This window comes from Mauremys reevesii, linkage group 12, assembly GCF_016161935.1.
Source record: "Mauremys reevesii isolate NIE-2019 linkage group 12, ASM1616193v1, whole genome shotgun sequence".
Taxonomy (NCBI): domain Eukaryota; kingdom Metazoa; phylum Chordata; order Testudines; family Geoemydidae; genus Mauremys; species Mauremys reevesii.
The window spans coordinates 50,544,561-50,556,855 of record NC_052634.1 but is presented as its reverse complement, the minus strand read 5'-3'; the positions used below and the strand labels follow the sequence as shown (position 1 = coordinate 50,556,855).

At 50.3% G+C, this 12,295-nt stretch overlaps 1 non-coding gene across 1 annotated transcript; it reads left to right on the top strand.

Annotated features, from left to right (window-relative positions):
* The first annotated feature begins 1,142 nt into the window (after nt 1-1,142).
* TRNAN-GUU lies at nt 1,143-1,218 on the top strand. Its single transcript has one exon. It is a non-coding gene; the product is annotated as a tRNA-Asn (tRNA).
* The last annotated feature ends 11,077 nt before the right edge of the window (nt 1,219-12,295 follow it).

The window sequence follows — 12,295 nt, the reverse complement described above, 5'->3', positions numbered from 1 at the left end:
AGGCACAGGCAGAGTGCTGACTGGTAGCTCAGGGCTGGGATAGAAGGGGCTGCGGGCAGGGAGTCAGGGGCACCGGCAGAGCATTTAATTGAACTGATTTAAATCTCAGGTTTGATCATTCCTGGGACTGGACCTGGCTAGGACTCTCGGGCATCACTGAAGTGTTCTTGAAATCAGGTTCCAGCTTTGTCTGGCCCCCTCCTTTTCTGAGCTGGGCTGCAGCCCCGACGCAGACACCCGCCCGCCTGCCGCGGACAGCGGGCCCAGCAGAGGCCCCAGCAGGGACCAGGCGGCTCTTCGGCAAGGGCCCCTGGTGGGGCTGGCAGCCGGGCTCTCAGCGCCGAAGAGCCCGGGCTGGCCAGGGGAGTGCACCGGGCCAAGCAGGCAGGCAGCGGGAGGGGCCTGACTGGAGGGCCAGAGGCACGTGAGCATGTGTGCGAGCAGAGCATTGTGGGAGAGGAAGCAGGGGTAATCAAGTGTATTTTCCTGTTTAGTTTGCATCAAGGACAGAGTAACTGTACCTGGCATTTGAGGCCTGAGAACTTAACCCTCGCCTGAAAAGTACTCACCATTAAGGGGTCTGGGTTCCAAACGGAAAAAAGTTGTGGGAGATAGAAAGGGATGTATGTTTTGTTCTTACATTTGCTATTCCAGGTGTGGAAAGACAGAGGCAAATTTAAATTTTTTTAGAATTGTTGTTAGTGCTGCAGTGTTAAAATCACTTGCCCTAAGCTTATGCCATGTGATCTCTTTCATGGTATATTTTGGCCCTGAGAGGTAAAAGGCTGCTCTGGGGGTAGTGTTATGGAGTGAGGTAGCAAATGTTGGTTGCAGAGATGGTGCGTGTGCCACAAAAGTTGTTCACCCCCCCCCCCCGCTCTGGTCCCAGAGTCCAGGATTTCCATAAACCCACCCACTTACCGGTGACTAACAATCTCGCTCTGCTAACTTTTCCAGCAAAACAGGCCAAAGAAAGTGTATGCGAGCGCTGTACCACAGCCCCGGTGCTCTTTTCGGTTCCTTCCCACAGAACTTTCGCTCCATACCAGTCCAGTTCCTTGCTGTTGCTTGGCTAACCACTGCATGCATGTGCTATACCGTACCCTGAGCTGATGCCCGGCTTTTGTGCTCAATACAGCCTTGCCCCTCTGTGGCGCAATGGGTCAGCGTGTTCGGCTGTTAACTGAAAGGATGGTGGTTCAAGCCCACCCAGGGACGACGCTAAGCCCGTGCTACTTCCTTGCTTCCCTGAGGCCTGTGGGGGGAGCCTCAAAGGTCCCATTTTGCTGCCTCTTGGCCTCAGTGCTTTCAGCTGGTGGTCCAAAGAGCGGGCTGGATGCCATTCAGAAACCCATCTGCCAGCAGCCGTGCCGGAGGCTCAGGCTTAATCCTCAAAGCCGAGCACAAAAACTTTCAGCCGGGAACATTTCGCTCCCTTCCCGCCTCCGCCCAAGCGGCAAGGGAGAAGCGGAGGAGACAGGCCGGCTCAAAGACGCCTCCCTCCCACTTCCCTGTACGCTGTGCAAAGCTCTTGGCCTGCCTCATGCCTCGTCAGGAAAGCACGGCCATGCGGCCCAAGCCTGAGTCACGTCCGCGGCCTGGCCCGCCCCGCCCCGGCTGACGGCGCGCAGAGCCACGCGAGTCAATGGCAGGTCAAGTCGGGAGCCTCGGCTCTTTCCCCTGACAGCCACACACACAGCGCTGCCTAGCGCCCCCAGAGCCTCCCTCGTGTTCTCCCGCAGCAGCCGCCTGCCGGTGTGGGTGGGAAAAGGGGACCAGGCAGCACTGCAGCCTCAGTCCGGGACAGGAGGCCCTGGCCACGCCCAGGCCGGCCTCTGGCCTTCAGCCCAGGCAGCCAGAGGTGCCAGGAGCTCCTGGCAGGCCGCCACTTCGCCTCAGCCACCTCTTGCCTCATGGCCTAGGCTCTTGGGGCTCTGCTGGTCACCCGCTGGCTTGAAGGCCCAGAGGGAAAAGAAACAAGCACACACGTAGCAGAGGATGGCTTCGATCCATCGACCTCTGGGTTATGGGCCCAGCACGCCCCGCTGCACCACTCTGCTGCTTCTTTATGCTTTTCCCCCTGCCACCTAGCTGCCACTATCCGGATTAGTGCCTTACACACCCTCACTCTGGCAGGCAGATGCGCAGGCTACTAGGCAGCTGCCCTGGTCACAGGATTTTACAGCTAGCTTCTACAGGGTAAAAAGGATCTCTTTGGGGTTTGGACCCCATTGGGAGCTGGGTAGCTGAGTGCCAGAGACGGGAGCACTTCTTAAACTGTTTTCAGTTACGCTTGTGGGGGACGAGGTTCAGCCTTGGATCCGTGTCTGCAGCAGGCAAGCACCTCTGGCTCAATCGCCCCGCCGTATTAGCAGAGTAAAACGCGGAGGCGAACGCACACGCCTTGCAAAGGAAGAGGAGCCGGGATCTCGAACAAAAGTCAGCATTTTATTAAGATGAAGTTCAAAGAAAAAAAAGTGTACGGGACAGAGTTTTGGCATAGAAGTTTCTGGTGCTCAGGGAACAACGTACAGCTTACCCAAGGGGTGCAAAGTTCGGTTTAAAATGGGTTGGCGTAAGGAATACATAATCTGCAATAGCCCTGACTGGGGGTAAAAGGTTAACGTACAGCCACTGAGTTAGGAGGGTATGTTGTCCATATGAGGGCTACGTTTGGGTGTGGAGTATAACAAGCGGTTACGACGATGAGGATGGATTGACCCGCGTTAGGTGAGTTTTAACGTTCGGTGTTTGGGAATCTTTGCCACAATCTAGTTGAAGCAGGGTCAGTATGAAGTCAACCCTGCCACCTGTTGGTGATCTGTCATCAAGGCCTTTTGGGGCTGATGTCATTTGCATGGTAACACCCACCCCGGATTGCATGATGGGAGTGCTTGTCCAAACGGTCATTTCGGCTGCTGCGGGATCCCCAGTCTCTTTGTTATTGGGGCAGGAGTAATCCAGTGTATTTTCCTGTTGATTTTGGATCAAGGACAGAGTAACTGTACCTGGCATTTGAGGCCTGAGAGCGTCACCCTCGCCTGAAAAGTGCTCACCATTAAGGGGTAGGGGTTCCTAACGGCAGTGCATGTTGGGAGGTTGAAATGGATGTTTGTTGGTGTCTTGCAGGTGCTGCTGATGTTCTTTCTGCTGTTCCTGGTGTGGAAAGACAGAGGCAGAGGCAGTTTTGAATCTCTTCAAATTGTTGTTAGTGCTGCAGTTGCTCATCCTAAGCTTATGCCGTTAGATCTCTTTCACGGTGTATTTTGGCCCTGAGAGGTAAAAGGTGTGTTGTTAGGGAGTCAGGAAGCAAATGTTAGTTGCAGAGGGAAGTCGTGTGGCCCCCCCTGCCCCCGTCCAAGTGTCCAGGATTTGCATAAACCCACCCACTGACCTGTGACTAACAATCTTGCTCTGCTAACTTTTCCAGCAAAACAGGCCAAAGAAAGTGAATGCGAGCGCTGTACCACAGCCCCGGTGCTCTTTTCGGTTCCTTCCCACAGAACTTTCCTTCCATAGCAGTCCAGTTCCTTGCTGTTGCTTGGCTAACCACTGCATGCATGTGCTATACCGTACCCTGAGCTGATGCCCGGCTTTTGTGCTCAATACAGCCTTACCCCTCCATGTCTCTGTGGCGCAATGGGTCAGCGTTCGGCTGTTAACCGAAAGGATGGTGGTTCAAGCCCACCCAGGGACGACGCTAAGCCCGTGCTACTTCCTTGCTTCCCCGAGGCCTGTGGGGGGAGCCTCAAAGGTCCCATTTTGCTGCCTCTTGGCCTCAGTGCTTTCAGCTGGTGGTCCAAAGAGCAGGCTGGATGCCATTCAGAAACCCATCTGCCAGCAGCCGTGCCGGAGGCTCAGGCTTAATCCTCAAAACCGAGCACAAAAACTTTCAGCCGGGAACATTTCGCTCCCTTCCCGCCTCCGCCCAAGCGGCAAGGGAGAAGCGGAGGAGACAGGCCGGCTCAAAGACACCTCCCTCCCACTTCCCTGTACGCTGTGCAAAGCTCTTGGCCTGCCTCATGCCTCGTCAGGAAAGCACGGCCATGCGGCCCAAGCCTGAGTCACGTCCGCGGCCTGGCCCGCCCCGCCCCAGCTGACAGCGCGCAGAGCCACGCGAGTCAATGGCAGGTCGAGTCGGGAGCCTCGGCTCTTTCCCCTGACAGCCACACACACAGCGCTGCCTAGCGCCCCCAGAGCCTCCCTCGTGTTCTCCCGCAGCAGCCGCCTGCCGGTGTGGGTGGGAAAAGGGGACCAGGAAGCACTGCAGCCTCATTCCTGGACAGGAGGCCCTGGCCACGCCCAGGCCTGCCTCTTGCCTTCAGCCCAGGCAGCCAGAGGTGCCAGGGAGCTCCCTGGCAGGCCGCCACTTCGCCTCAGCCACCTCTTGCCTCATGGCCTAGGCTCTTGGGGCTCTGCTGGTCACCGGCTCGCTTGAAGGCCCAGAGGGAAAAGAAACAAGCGCACACGTAGCAGAGGATGGTTTCGATCAATCGACCTCTGGGTTATGGGCCCAGCACGCTCCCGCTGCGCCACTCTGCTGCTTCTTCATGCTCTCCCCCTGCCACCTAGCTGCCACTATCCGGATTAGTGCCTTACACGCCCTCGCTCTGGCAGGCAGATGCGCAGGCTACTAGGCAGCTGCCCTGGTCACAGGATTTTACAGCTAGCTTCTACAGGGTAAAAAGCATCTATTTGGGGTTTGGACCCCATTGGGAGCTGGGTAGCTGAGTGCCAGAGACGGGAGCACTTCTTAAACTGTTTTCAGTTACGCTTGTGGGGGACGAGGTTCAGCCTTGGATCCGTGTCTGCAGCAGGCAAGCACCTCTGGCTCAATCGCCCCCCGCCGTATTAGCAGAGTAAAACGCGGAGCGAACGCACACGCCTTGCAAAGGAAGAGGAGCCGGGATCTCGAACAAAAGTCAGCATTTTATTAAGATGAAGTTCAAAGAAAAAAAAAGTGTACGGGACAGAGTTTCGGCATAGAAGTTTCTGGTGCTCAGGAACAACGTACAGCTTACCCAAGGTGCAAAGTTAGGTTTAAAATGGGTTGGCGTAAGGAATACATAATCTGCAATAGCCCTGACTGGGGGTAAAAGGTTAACGTACAGCCACTGAGTTAGGAGGGTATGTTGTCCATATGAGGGCTACGTTCGGGTGTGGAGTATAACAAGCGGTTACGACGATGAGGATGGATTGACCCGCGTTAGGTGAGTTTTAACGTTCGGTGTTTGGGAATCTTTGCCACAATCTAGTTGAAGCAGGGTCAGTATGAAGTCAACCCTGCCATCTGTTGGTGATCTGTCGTCAAGGCCTTTTGGGGCTGATGTCATTTGCATGGTAACACCCACCCCGGATTGCATGATGGGAGTGCTTGTCCAAACGGTCATTTCAGCTGCTGCGGGATCCCCAGTCTCTTTGTTATTGGGGCAGGAGTAATCCAGTGTATTTTCCTGTTGATTTTGGATCAAGGACAGAGTAACTGTACCTGGCATTTGAGGCCTGAGAGCGTCACCCTCGCCTGAAAAGTACTCACCATTAAGGGGTAGGGGTTCCTAACAGCAGCTTATGTTGGGAGGTAGAAATGGATGTTTGTTGGTGTCTTGCAGGTGCTGCTGATGTTCTTTCTGCTATCCCTGGTGTGGAAAAACAGAGGCAGAGGCGGTTTTGAATCTCTTCAAATTGTTGTTAGTGCTGCAGTTGCTCACCCTTAGCTTATGCCGTTAGATCTCTTTCACGGTGTATTTTGGCCCTGAGAGGTAAAAGGTGTGTTGTTAGGGAGTGAGGTAGCAAACGTTAGTTGCAGAGGTGCTGCATGTGCCACAGAAGTCGTGTGGCCCCCCCTGCCCCCGTCCAAGAGTCCAGGATTTGCATAAACCCACCCACTGACCTGTGACTAACAATCTCGCTCTGCTAACTCTTCCAGCAAAACTTTTCTGCCAGGTTCTCATTCCAAACTGTATTCCTATGAACTTAAGCTTTTAAATAGCATCACAATCCACTTTCTTCAGTATATCTCAATTTTTCACTTAGCTGTCTAAGATTTTTAAGTGTATGCTTTAACACACTATTAGTAGTGGAATAATAATTAATTCTATTTTTCAACTAAAGAGAGAAGAAAACCATAAAATGTGTATTTTGAGAGTTCAGCAGAATCTCAGGATGTTAAACACATATATTTTCAATCTCTTTTAAATTGCTATTCTTTGGAACCCATGTCCCTTGTCTAACGATTTTTATGTAGGTTCAGGTGAGTCCCGAAACATGAACTGCTAAGTACCGTTCTACTGTTTTTGATTCATATGACCAGGATTACTACACTTTATTACTCCTGCCCTATTAAGAAAGTGTTTGGGGATCCCACAGCAGCCAAAATCACCATTTGGACAAGCACCCCCATCATGCAATGTGGGGTGGGTGTGACCATGCACATCAGCAACGAAAAGCCTTTACAACACATCACCAACAGATGGCAGGGTAGAGTTCATTCTGACCCTGCTTACATCCTCCCCACAGCCAAGAGTTGGTGGTCCTGATAAATCACACTCCCTATTATACCAGCTCATTGGTATTGAATGCTGAAGTTATGGCTACCAAAAGTAGCCACCCATCTCTGCCCTGTAGAATCCATCTTAGCCCTTCTTAACACATAAGTCAGTGGATTGTTCTCTGTGCATACCTGAAACTGAGCACCAGACAAGTAGTCTCGAAATTTCTCAATGATGGCCCATTTCAAGGCCAAGAACTGCAGCTGGTGGATGGGATAGTGAGTTTCGCTATCAGACAGTCCTCAGCTGGCAAAGGCCACAGATTTACATTTACCTTCCACTTCCTGGTAGGAGAGTGCTCCCAGACCCTCCAAACTGGCATCAGCATGCAGGATACTGTTTGTTTGGTCAGCAAGGACTAGGACTGGCACATGAATCAGGCAAATAATGATTTCCCGTAAAGCCCTGTCACATCTCTCATCCCGCCATGTCCCCAATGGAGAGGAGAGGAGCCCCTCCTGTCCCAGGCCAGGCGTACCAGATCTGTGGGGGCAGATGTCCATGGCCCAGCCCAGGTGAGCTGGAGCTGCTGGGGAGAGAAGTTCCTTCCTCAGCCCAAGCCCACCAGAGTTGATGTTGCAGTGGGGGAGAGGTATTTCTCACCTGGTTTTTAGATGCTCTGATGAGAGGGAGCAGAAGAAAGATTTTTCTTCTCCTTACATTTCAAATTCTCCACCCCTAACCATTTTCTGCTCTAGCCTGATCTCTCTCTTATGTGTCCAGGGGCGTCCTTACCCATAGCCAGCTGCCTAGGGCACCACTAGGTCTGGGGGCACTGCTCTGCTGGGAGCCTGGACAGACGGGAAGCAGTGGAGCATGTAAGAGCAGGCTGCTGGGTCCTAGAGAGAACCGAATGCAGCACAGTCTGAGGGAGGGGATTGGCTGCTGGGGTCTCTGGGAAGGGGAGGGGTTGGGGAGGGAGCTCACCTGTGAGTGTGACTCTTTCCCCCGGCTGAGGTGAGGTGAGGCAGGCCCTGCGGCTCTGGAACCAGTATCCTCTGTTGTCCCCCATAACATCCATTCTTCTCCCACCCTGCCCCATGGAGCACCCCCTCCTTTCTCCCTCCTCCTCAGGAGGATCCCTCTCTCTCTCCTCCCGCCCCTCCGTCAGGGCTGGGTTGGGTGAGGTGCTGGGGGGTAGGTGTGGGGGAGGAGGCTGGCTGGCTGCCTGCTGAGGAATGAAAGTGAAAGTAACTCACTTCCTGGGCAGTGAGCCAGGATTGGAATGTCACAGGGGGCTGGGCTGGGGTTAGCCAGATGTGTGAAAACTCAGGACAGGGGGTTGGGATAGGGTGAGCAGATATCCCTATTTTATAGGGCCAGTCCCAATTTTGGGGTCTTTTTCTTATATAGGCTCCTTTTACCCCCCACCCCCACCCCCTGTCCTGATTTTTCACACTTGCTGTCTGGTCACTCTGGTGGGGGTAATTGGTGCCTATATAAGACAAAGCCCCAAATATCGGGACTGGCCCTATAAAATCAGGACATCTGGATCTGGTCAACCTAGCTGGGGAGCGTGTCTCCCCCAGGCTGGCAGCTGCCACCGATCCACCTCATCCGGGGGGAGCTGTACAGGGCAGGATGAGCTGCTGTGGCTCCATGGGTGACCTGTCCCTGAGATCAGATGCTGTGCTAACTTCACTATGGTCCGTAAGGCTGGTGGTGGTGCCCATTGGCGTGTGATTGGACCTGAGGGTTTGCTGCTGCTGTTGCCACTCTGCACCCCAAGAGGTGGATTTTGGGGTCTACTGCAGCTGTTGGACCAGCAGTATGAAAGCAGTACTGTGTTGCCATTTAGATTGTCATTTAACAACTTTGTTTGCCAAAAATTCTTGCTAACAATCCTGAATCCAATTTCAATATTTAAAAAAAAAAAGTCAATCTCTTAGCCAAAAACAGAAAATTAAGTTGTTGACAATTATTAGTGACAGGTTTGGTTTGAGGCAGGGAGTAGGCCAGTTTTCATCAGAGAAACAAAAAATGTTGACTGACTTTCCTATAGCCTGTTACTCCTGATAAGAGCCCTCCAACAACTGTAATATGCTCATCTCCTTACTAGCGTATAAAGCAGGGGTCGGCAACCTACGGCACACGTGCCAAAGGTGGCAGGTGAGCTGATTTTTGATGGTACGCAGCGGCAGGCTGAGTGGCTCAGCCCATCACTGCTCTGGGGTTCCGGCTGCTGCCCTATTGCCAGCTGGGATACCGGCCGTCGGCCCCTCTCAGCACCTGCTGCTGGCCTGGGGACACCCAGGGAACCCCAGGCTGGCAGCGGGCTGAGCAGGCCGGCTGAACCACTCAACCTGCTGTCAGCCTGGGGTTCCATTCACTCAGCCGGCAGCGGGCCGAGTGGGCTGGAGGTGGGCTGAGCAGGGCCGGTGGAGGGTTGAGTGGCTCAGTCTGCTGCCAGTCTGGGGTGCCGGCAGCACTCAGCCTACTGCTACTCTGGGGTTCCGGCTGCCGGCCCCTTGCCAGTCAGGAGCCCAGCCCCCGGCCCCACTCTGCCTCCTGCCAGCCTGGGTGAGCAGAATCCCAGGCTGGTAGCGGGCTGAGGGGGGTTGGCGGCCGGGATCCTGGCTGGCAGGAGTTGGTGGTCAGAACCCCAGACCAGCAGAGGGCTGAGCAGGGCCTGGGATCCTTGTCTAGGGTTCCAGCCACCAGCCCCGCTCAGCCTGCACCCGGTCTGGGGTTTCATTTACTCAGCTGGCAGTGGCCTGAGTAGGACCTCAGATAATAACAATAGTTTATTTATATAATATACACATAGAGAGAGACCTTCTACAAACGTTAAAGGAAACCCTAAATTACAGTGAACTTGGCACACCACTTCTGAAAGGTTGCCGACCCCTGGTATAGACTGACCATATGTTGTACTAAGATTCTCCTGCTTTTTTTTTTTCCTGTGAGTCAGTATAGCTTTTGCCAGCCCAGAAGTTGGGCAGCCAATGTTTTACGTTTTCACAATGTTTTCTCCAACTTTCATAAAGTAAATACATAGTTAATATGAGTTAAAAAGGCCACGGACACTTCCTTGTGAAGAATCTGTACAGCAGCTCATGCTAGAGCTGTGAAAATGTCAGTTTTTGATGGAACTTTAGAGGCAGTGATTTATCATGTATTTTATCATATGAATGTGCTGCTATTGCTAATGTCTTTCCAAACAAAATAAGGCACAATAGGACTTCTGTAACATTTCTGTGCTACCTTAATCTAGATGAGATGATTCTGTGCTGACTTCATTTTGGTCACTTTGTGCTTTACCTAGCAATAAAACTAGGGTTATATTTTCCCACTGTTTGGAAACCCAGCTTATTAAACTGATTTTGCAGCCAAAAAAGCCAGAAAGATTGCTTTTAATTAAAAACAAATCTTTGTTTCAATACCTCTTCATATAAATTTCCAATACAATTTTGACAAATTAAAAGAATTATATTATTTGCATCATTCTGTCAAATCAGAATTTTTTCTATAGTGCTACTTCTTCAGTGCTAGTGCATCAGCATTACAGATTGCTTCATTAAGTTAAACTGGTTTTAATACCGTGAATGTGGCAAGTTTTCCAATACTGTATGCTTATATTTCTGTTGCTAAGAGCAGAACAGGCACAGGGGCACCAGTTTAATAATCTCACCTAGGACACCATAAATCCTAAGGACGGCCCTGCGTGCCTCAATTCTCTTTTTCCTGGCCTTGTTCCAGAGCCCTCACAGCCCAATTCTCTACCCTAACGTTGAACACTCTACTGCCCCCTGAACCTCTCATTCCAACCCCACCCCAAAGCCTGCACCCCCTAGCCAGTGCTCTCATCCCCCTGCACTCCAACTCTCTGTCCCATGTAGCCTGATTTATTAATTTGGAAAATATGATGAAAATGTAATTTATTAGCTTACATTTAATTTAATGTAATTGAGTTATAAAGTTACAGTTGCATTACTGCTATTCAAAAGATACATATGGCATTATATGCAACAAAGGTTTGGTTAATATACTCACACCCTTCCTTGATAACCTGGTGGTAAGAGACACAGGACCAGCCTTGCAGTTCAGGTTTTCAATTCTTGAGTGAAAGATGCAGTGCTTTGAAAAAGCTAATGTTACTTAGGGTTTACTTGACTAGGTTAAACTTAAAATCAAATCCTAATAAACAAAGAATAAAAAGTTAGGGAAACCGAGCTTAGCCGAGTTACTTTGAAACTTAAAGTTTAAGAACAAGTACAGCCTACTGATAGTAGATAGAGAGTGGAGGAAGTAAGTCAGAATGACAGAGCGATGTGCTCTAGCGAGGTGGGTTACCTCTTTTATAGGGCACAAGCGCCGGAAATCCTTCCTTCTATGCCCAAATTTCATTCCTTACCCACAAAACATTAGGGTACGCTTACTTCATAGGCTAGTATGTTTGTGCGTGTTGATGACATGTACATATGCACATAAGTTCCCTTGTGGTGTACCTGTTAATTCTGTGGGTACAACACTGAAAAAAAACCCCTTATGCCATTCTCCATTGTCGACTGGTCTAGGTAAAGGTCTTAGACAGGCGTGGGTACTTCTCTATTTAAGTAACAAGTTAAAGGTCAATTTTCCTTTCTGAGTAAAAGGTCACACTATAGAGAGGCTCACTTTGCCTTAGCTTAAGATACAGGATATGGCCTGTAGGTCCTTGTAAGTTATGTGCCCCAACCCCCTAATCATTTTGATTGCCCTCTGCTGGACTCTCTCCAGTTTGTCACATCCCTTCTCATGTGGGTCCCAACCCCAAAAGTACTCACATTTCACCCCAATGGCTCCAAAATGTACATAGGGTGCTGCCATGGTCAAGTCGCCCTTGAACCTGCTGGCAGAGAACAAGGTGAAAATTAGCCAGGACGTAGCTCAGTCAATTCCCTCTGCTCTCAGCAGGTGTTATCGGAAAGCTCCAAGATGGCTCACTTCCCTTTCTCTCATCAGCTTCATGCCCCAGGGTTACAAATGCAGAAACCAGTCAGGAGTCTCCCCTGGACTCAGGGTGTGGGGCTGCCATGAGGGGATGGACTTGCACACTTGGGATATTAGTGCAAAGATACAATTTCAATTTTTCATAGAGAAATCTGAGAACCATTTATATTTGGTAAAAATCTTATTTAGTATAAGGAAAGCTGCAGTCACAGCCTGGTTACTGGGATGCAAAACACTTTCCTCCTGGGAGAAACAAGAAGTTAGAATTAGAAATTTACATCATTTGTTCCAATGTTGGCACAGGTTTAATTTTGCTTCTGTGTAGGTTTGTTTCAGGCTGTGACTCTTTGGGTTTATTGGGTTGTTTTGTTTTTTTTAAGTTGGACTGGAGCTTTTAATTGACATTTGCTGGATTCGAATGGCTGACCTGCAACACCAGTTTTGACATTGTTCTGCATATTTTATACAGATTTGGCCAGTATTCAAGGATTCGATTCCTTTATAGGAGGTTTTAGTGGTCAGGCTTATTTATGTTATTTTATCATCCTGCTGTAGCACACCTTTTTGATGAAATTATTAATTTATGGTATTTGTTAGTTTTTATTTTTAAAAACAAAGTTTTTCTTAGTGTTTGGGTTTTAAATTCAGCATTGTTTTTGGTTTCAATTTTTTATTTTGGCTTTGGTTATTGATGGGATCTTTAAGAACTTTGGATTTAATACTAAAATTTGGACAGATTTAGATTATTTAAAGTAAACCCTGTTTACTATTTTATTTTAATAAAGGTTGTATTGCTCTAAACCCTGGCCGGGGAA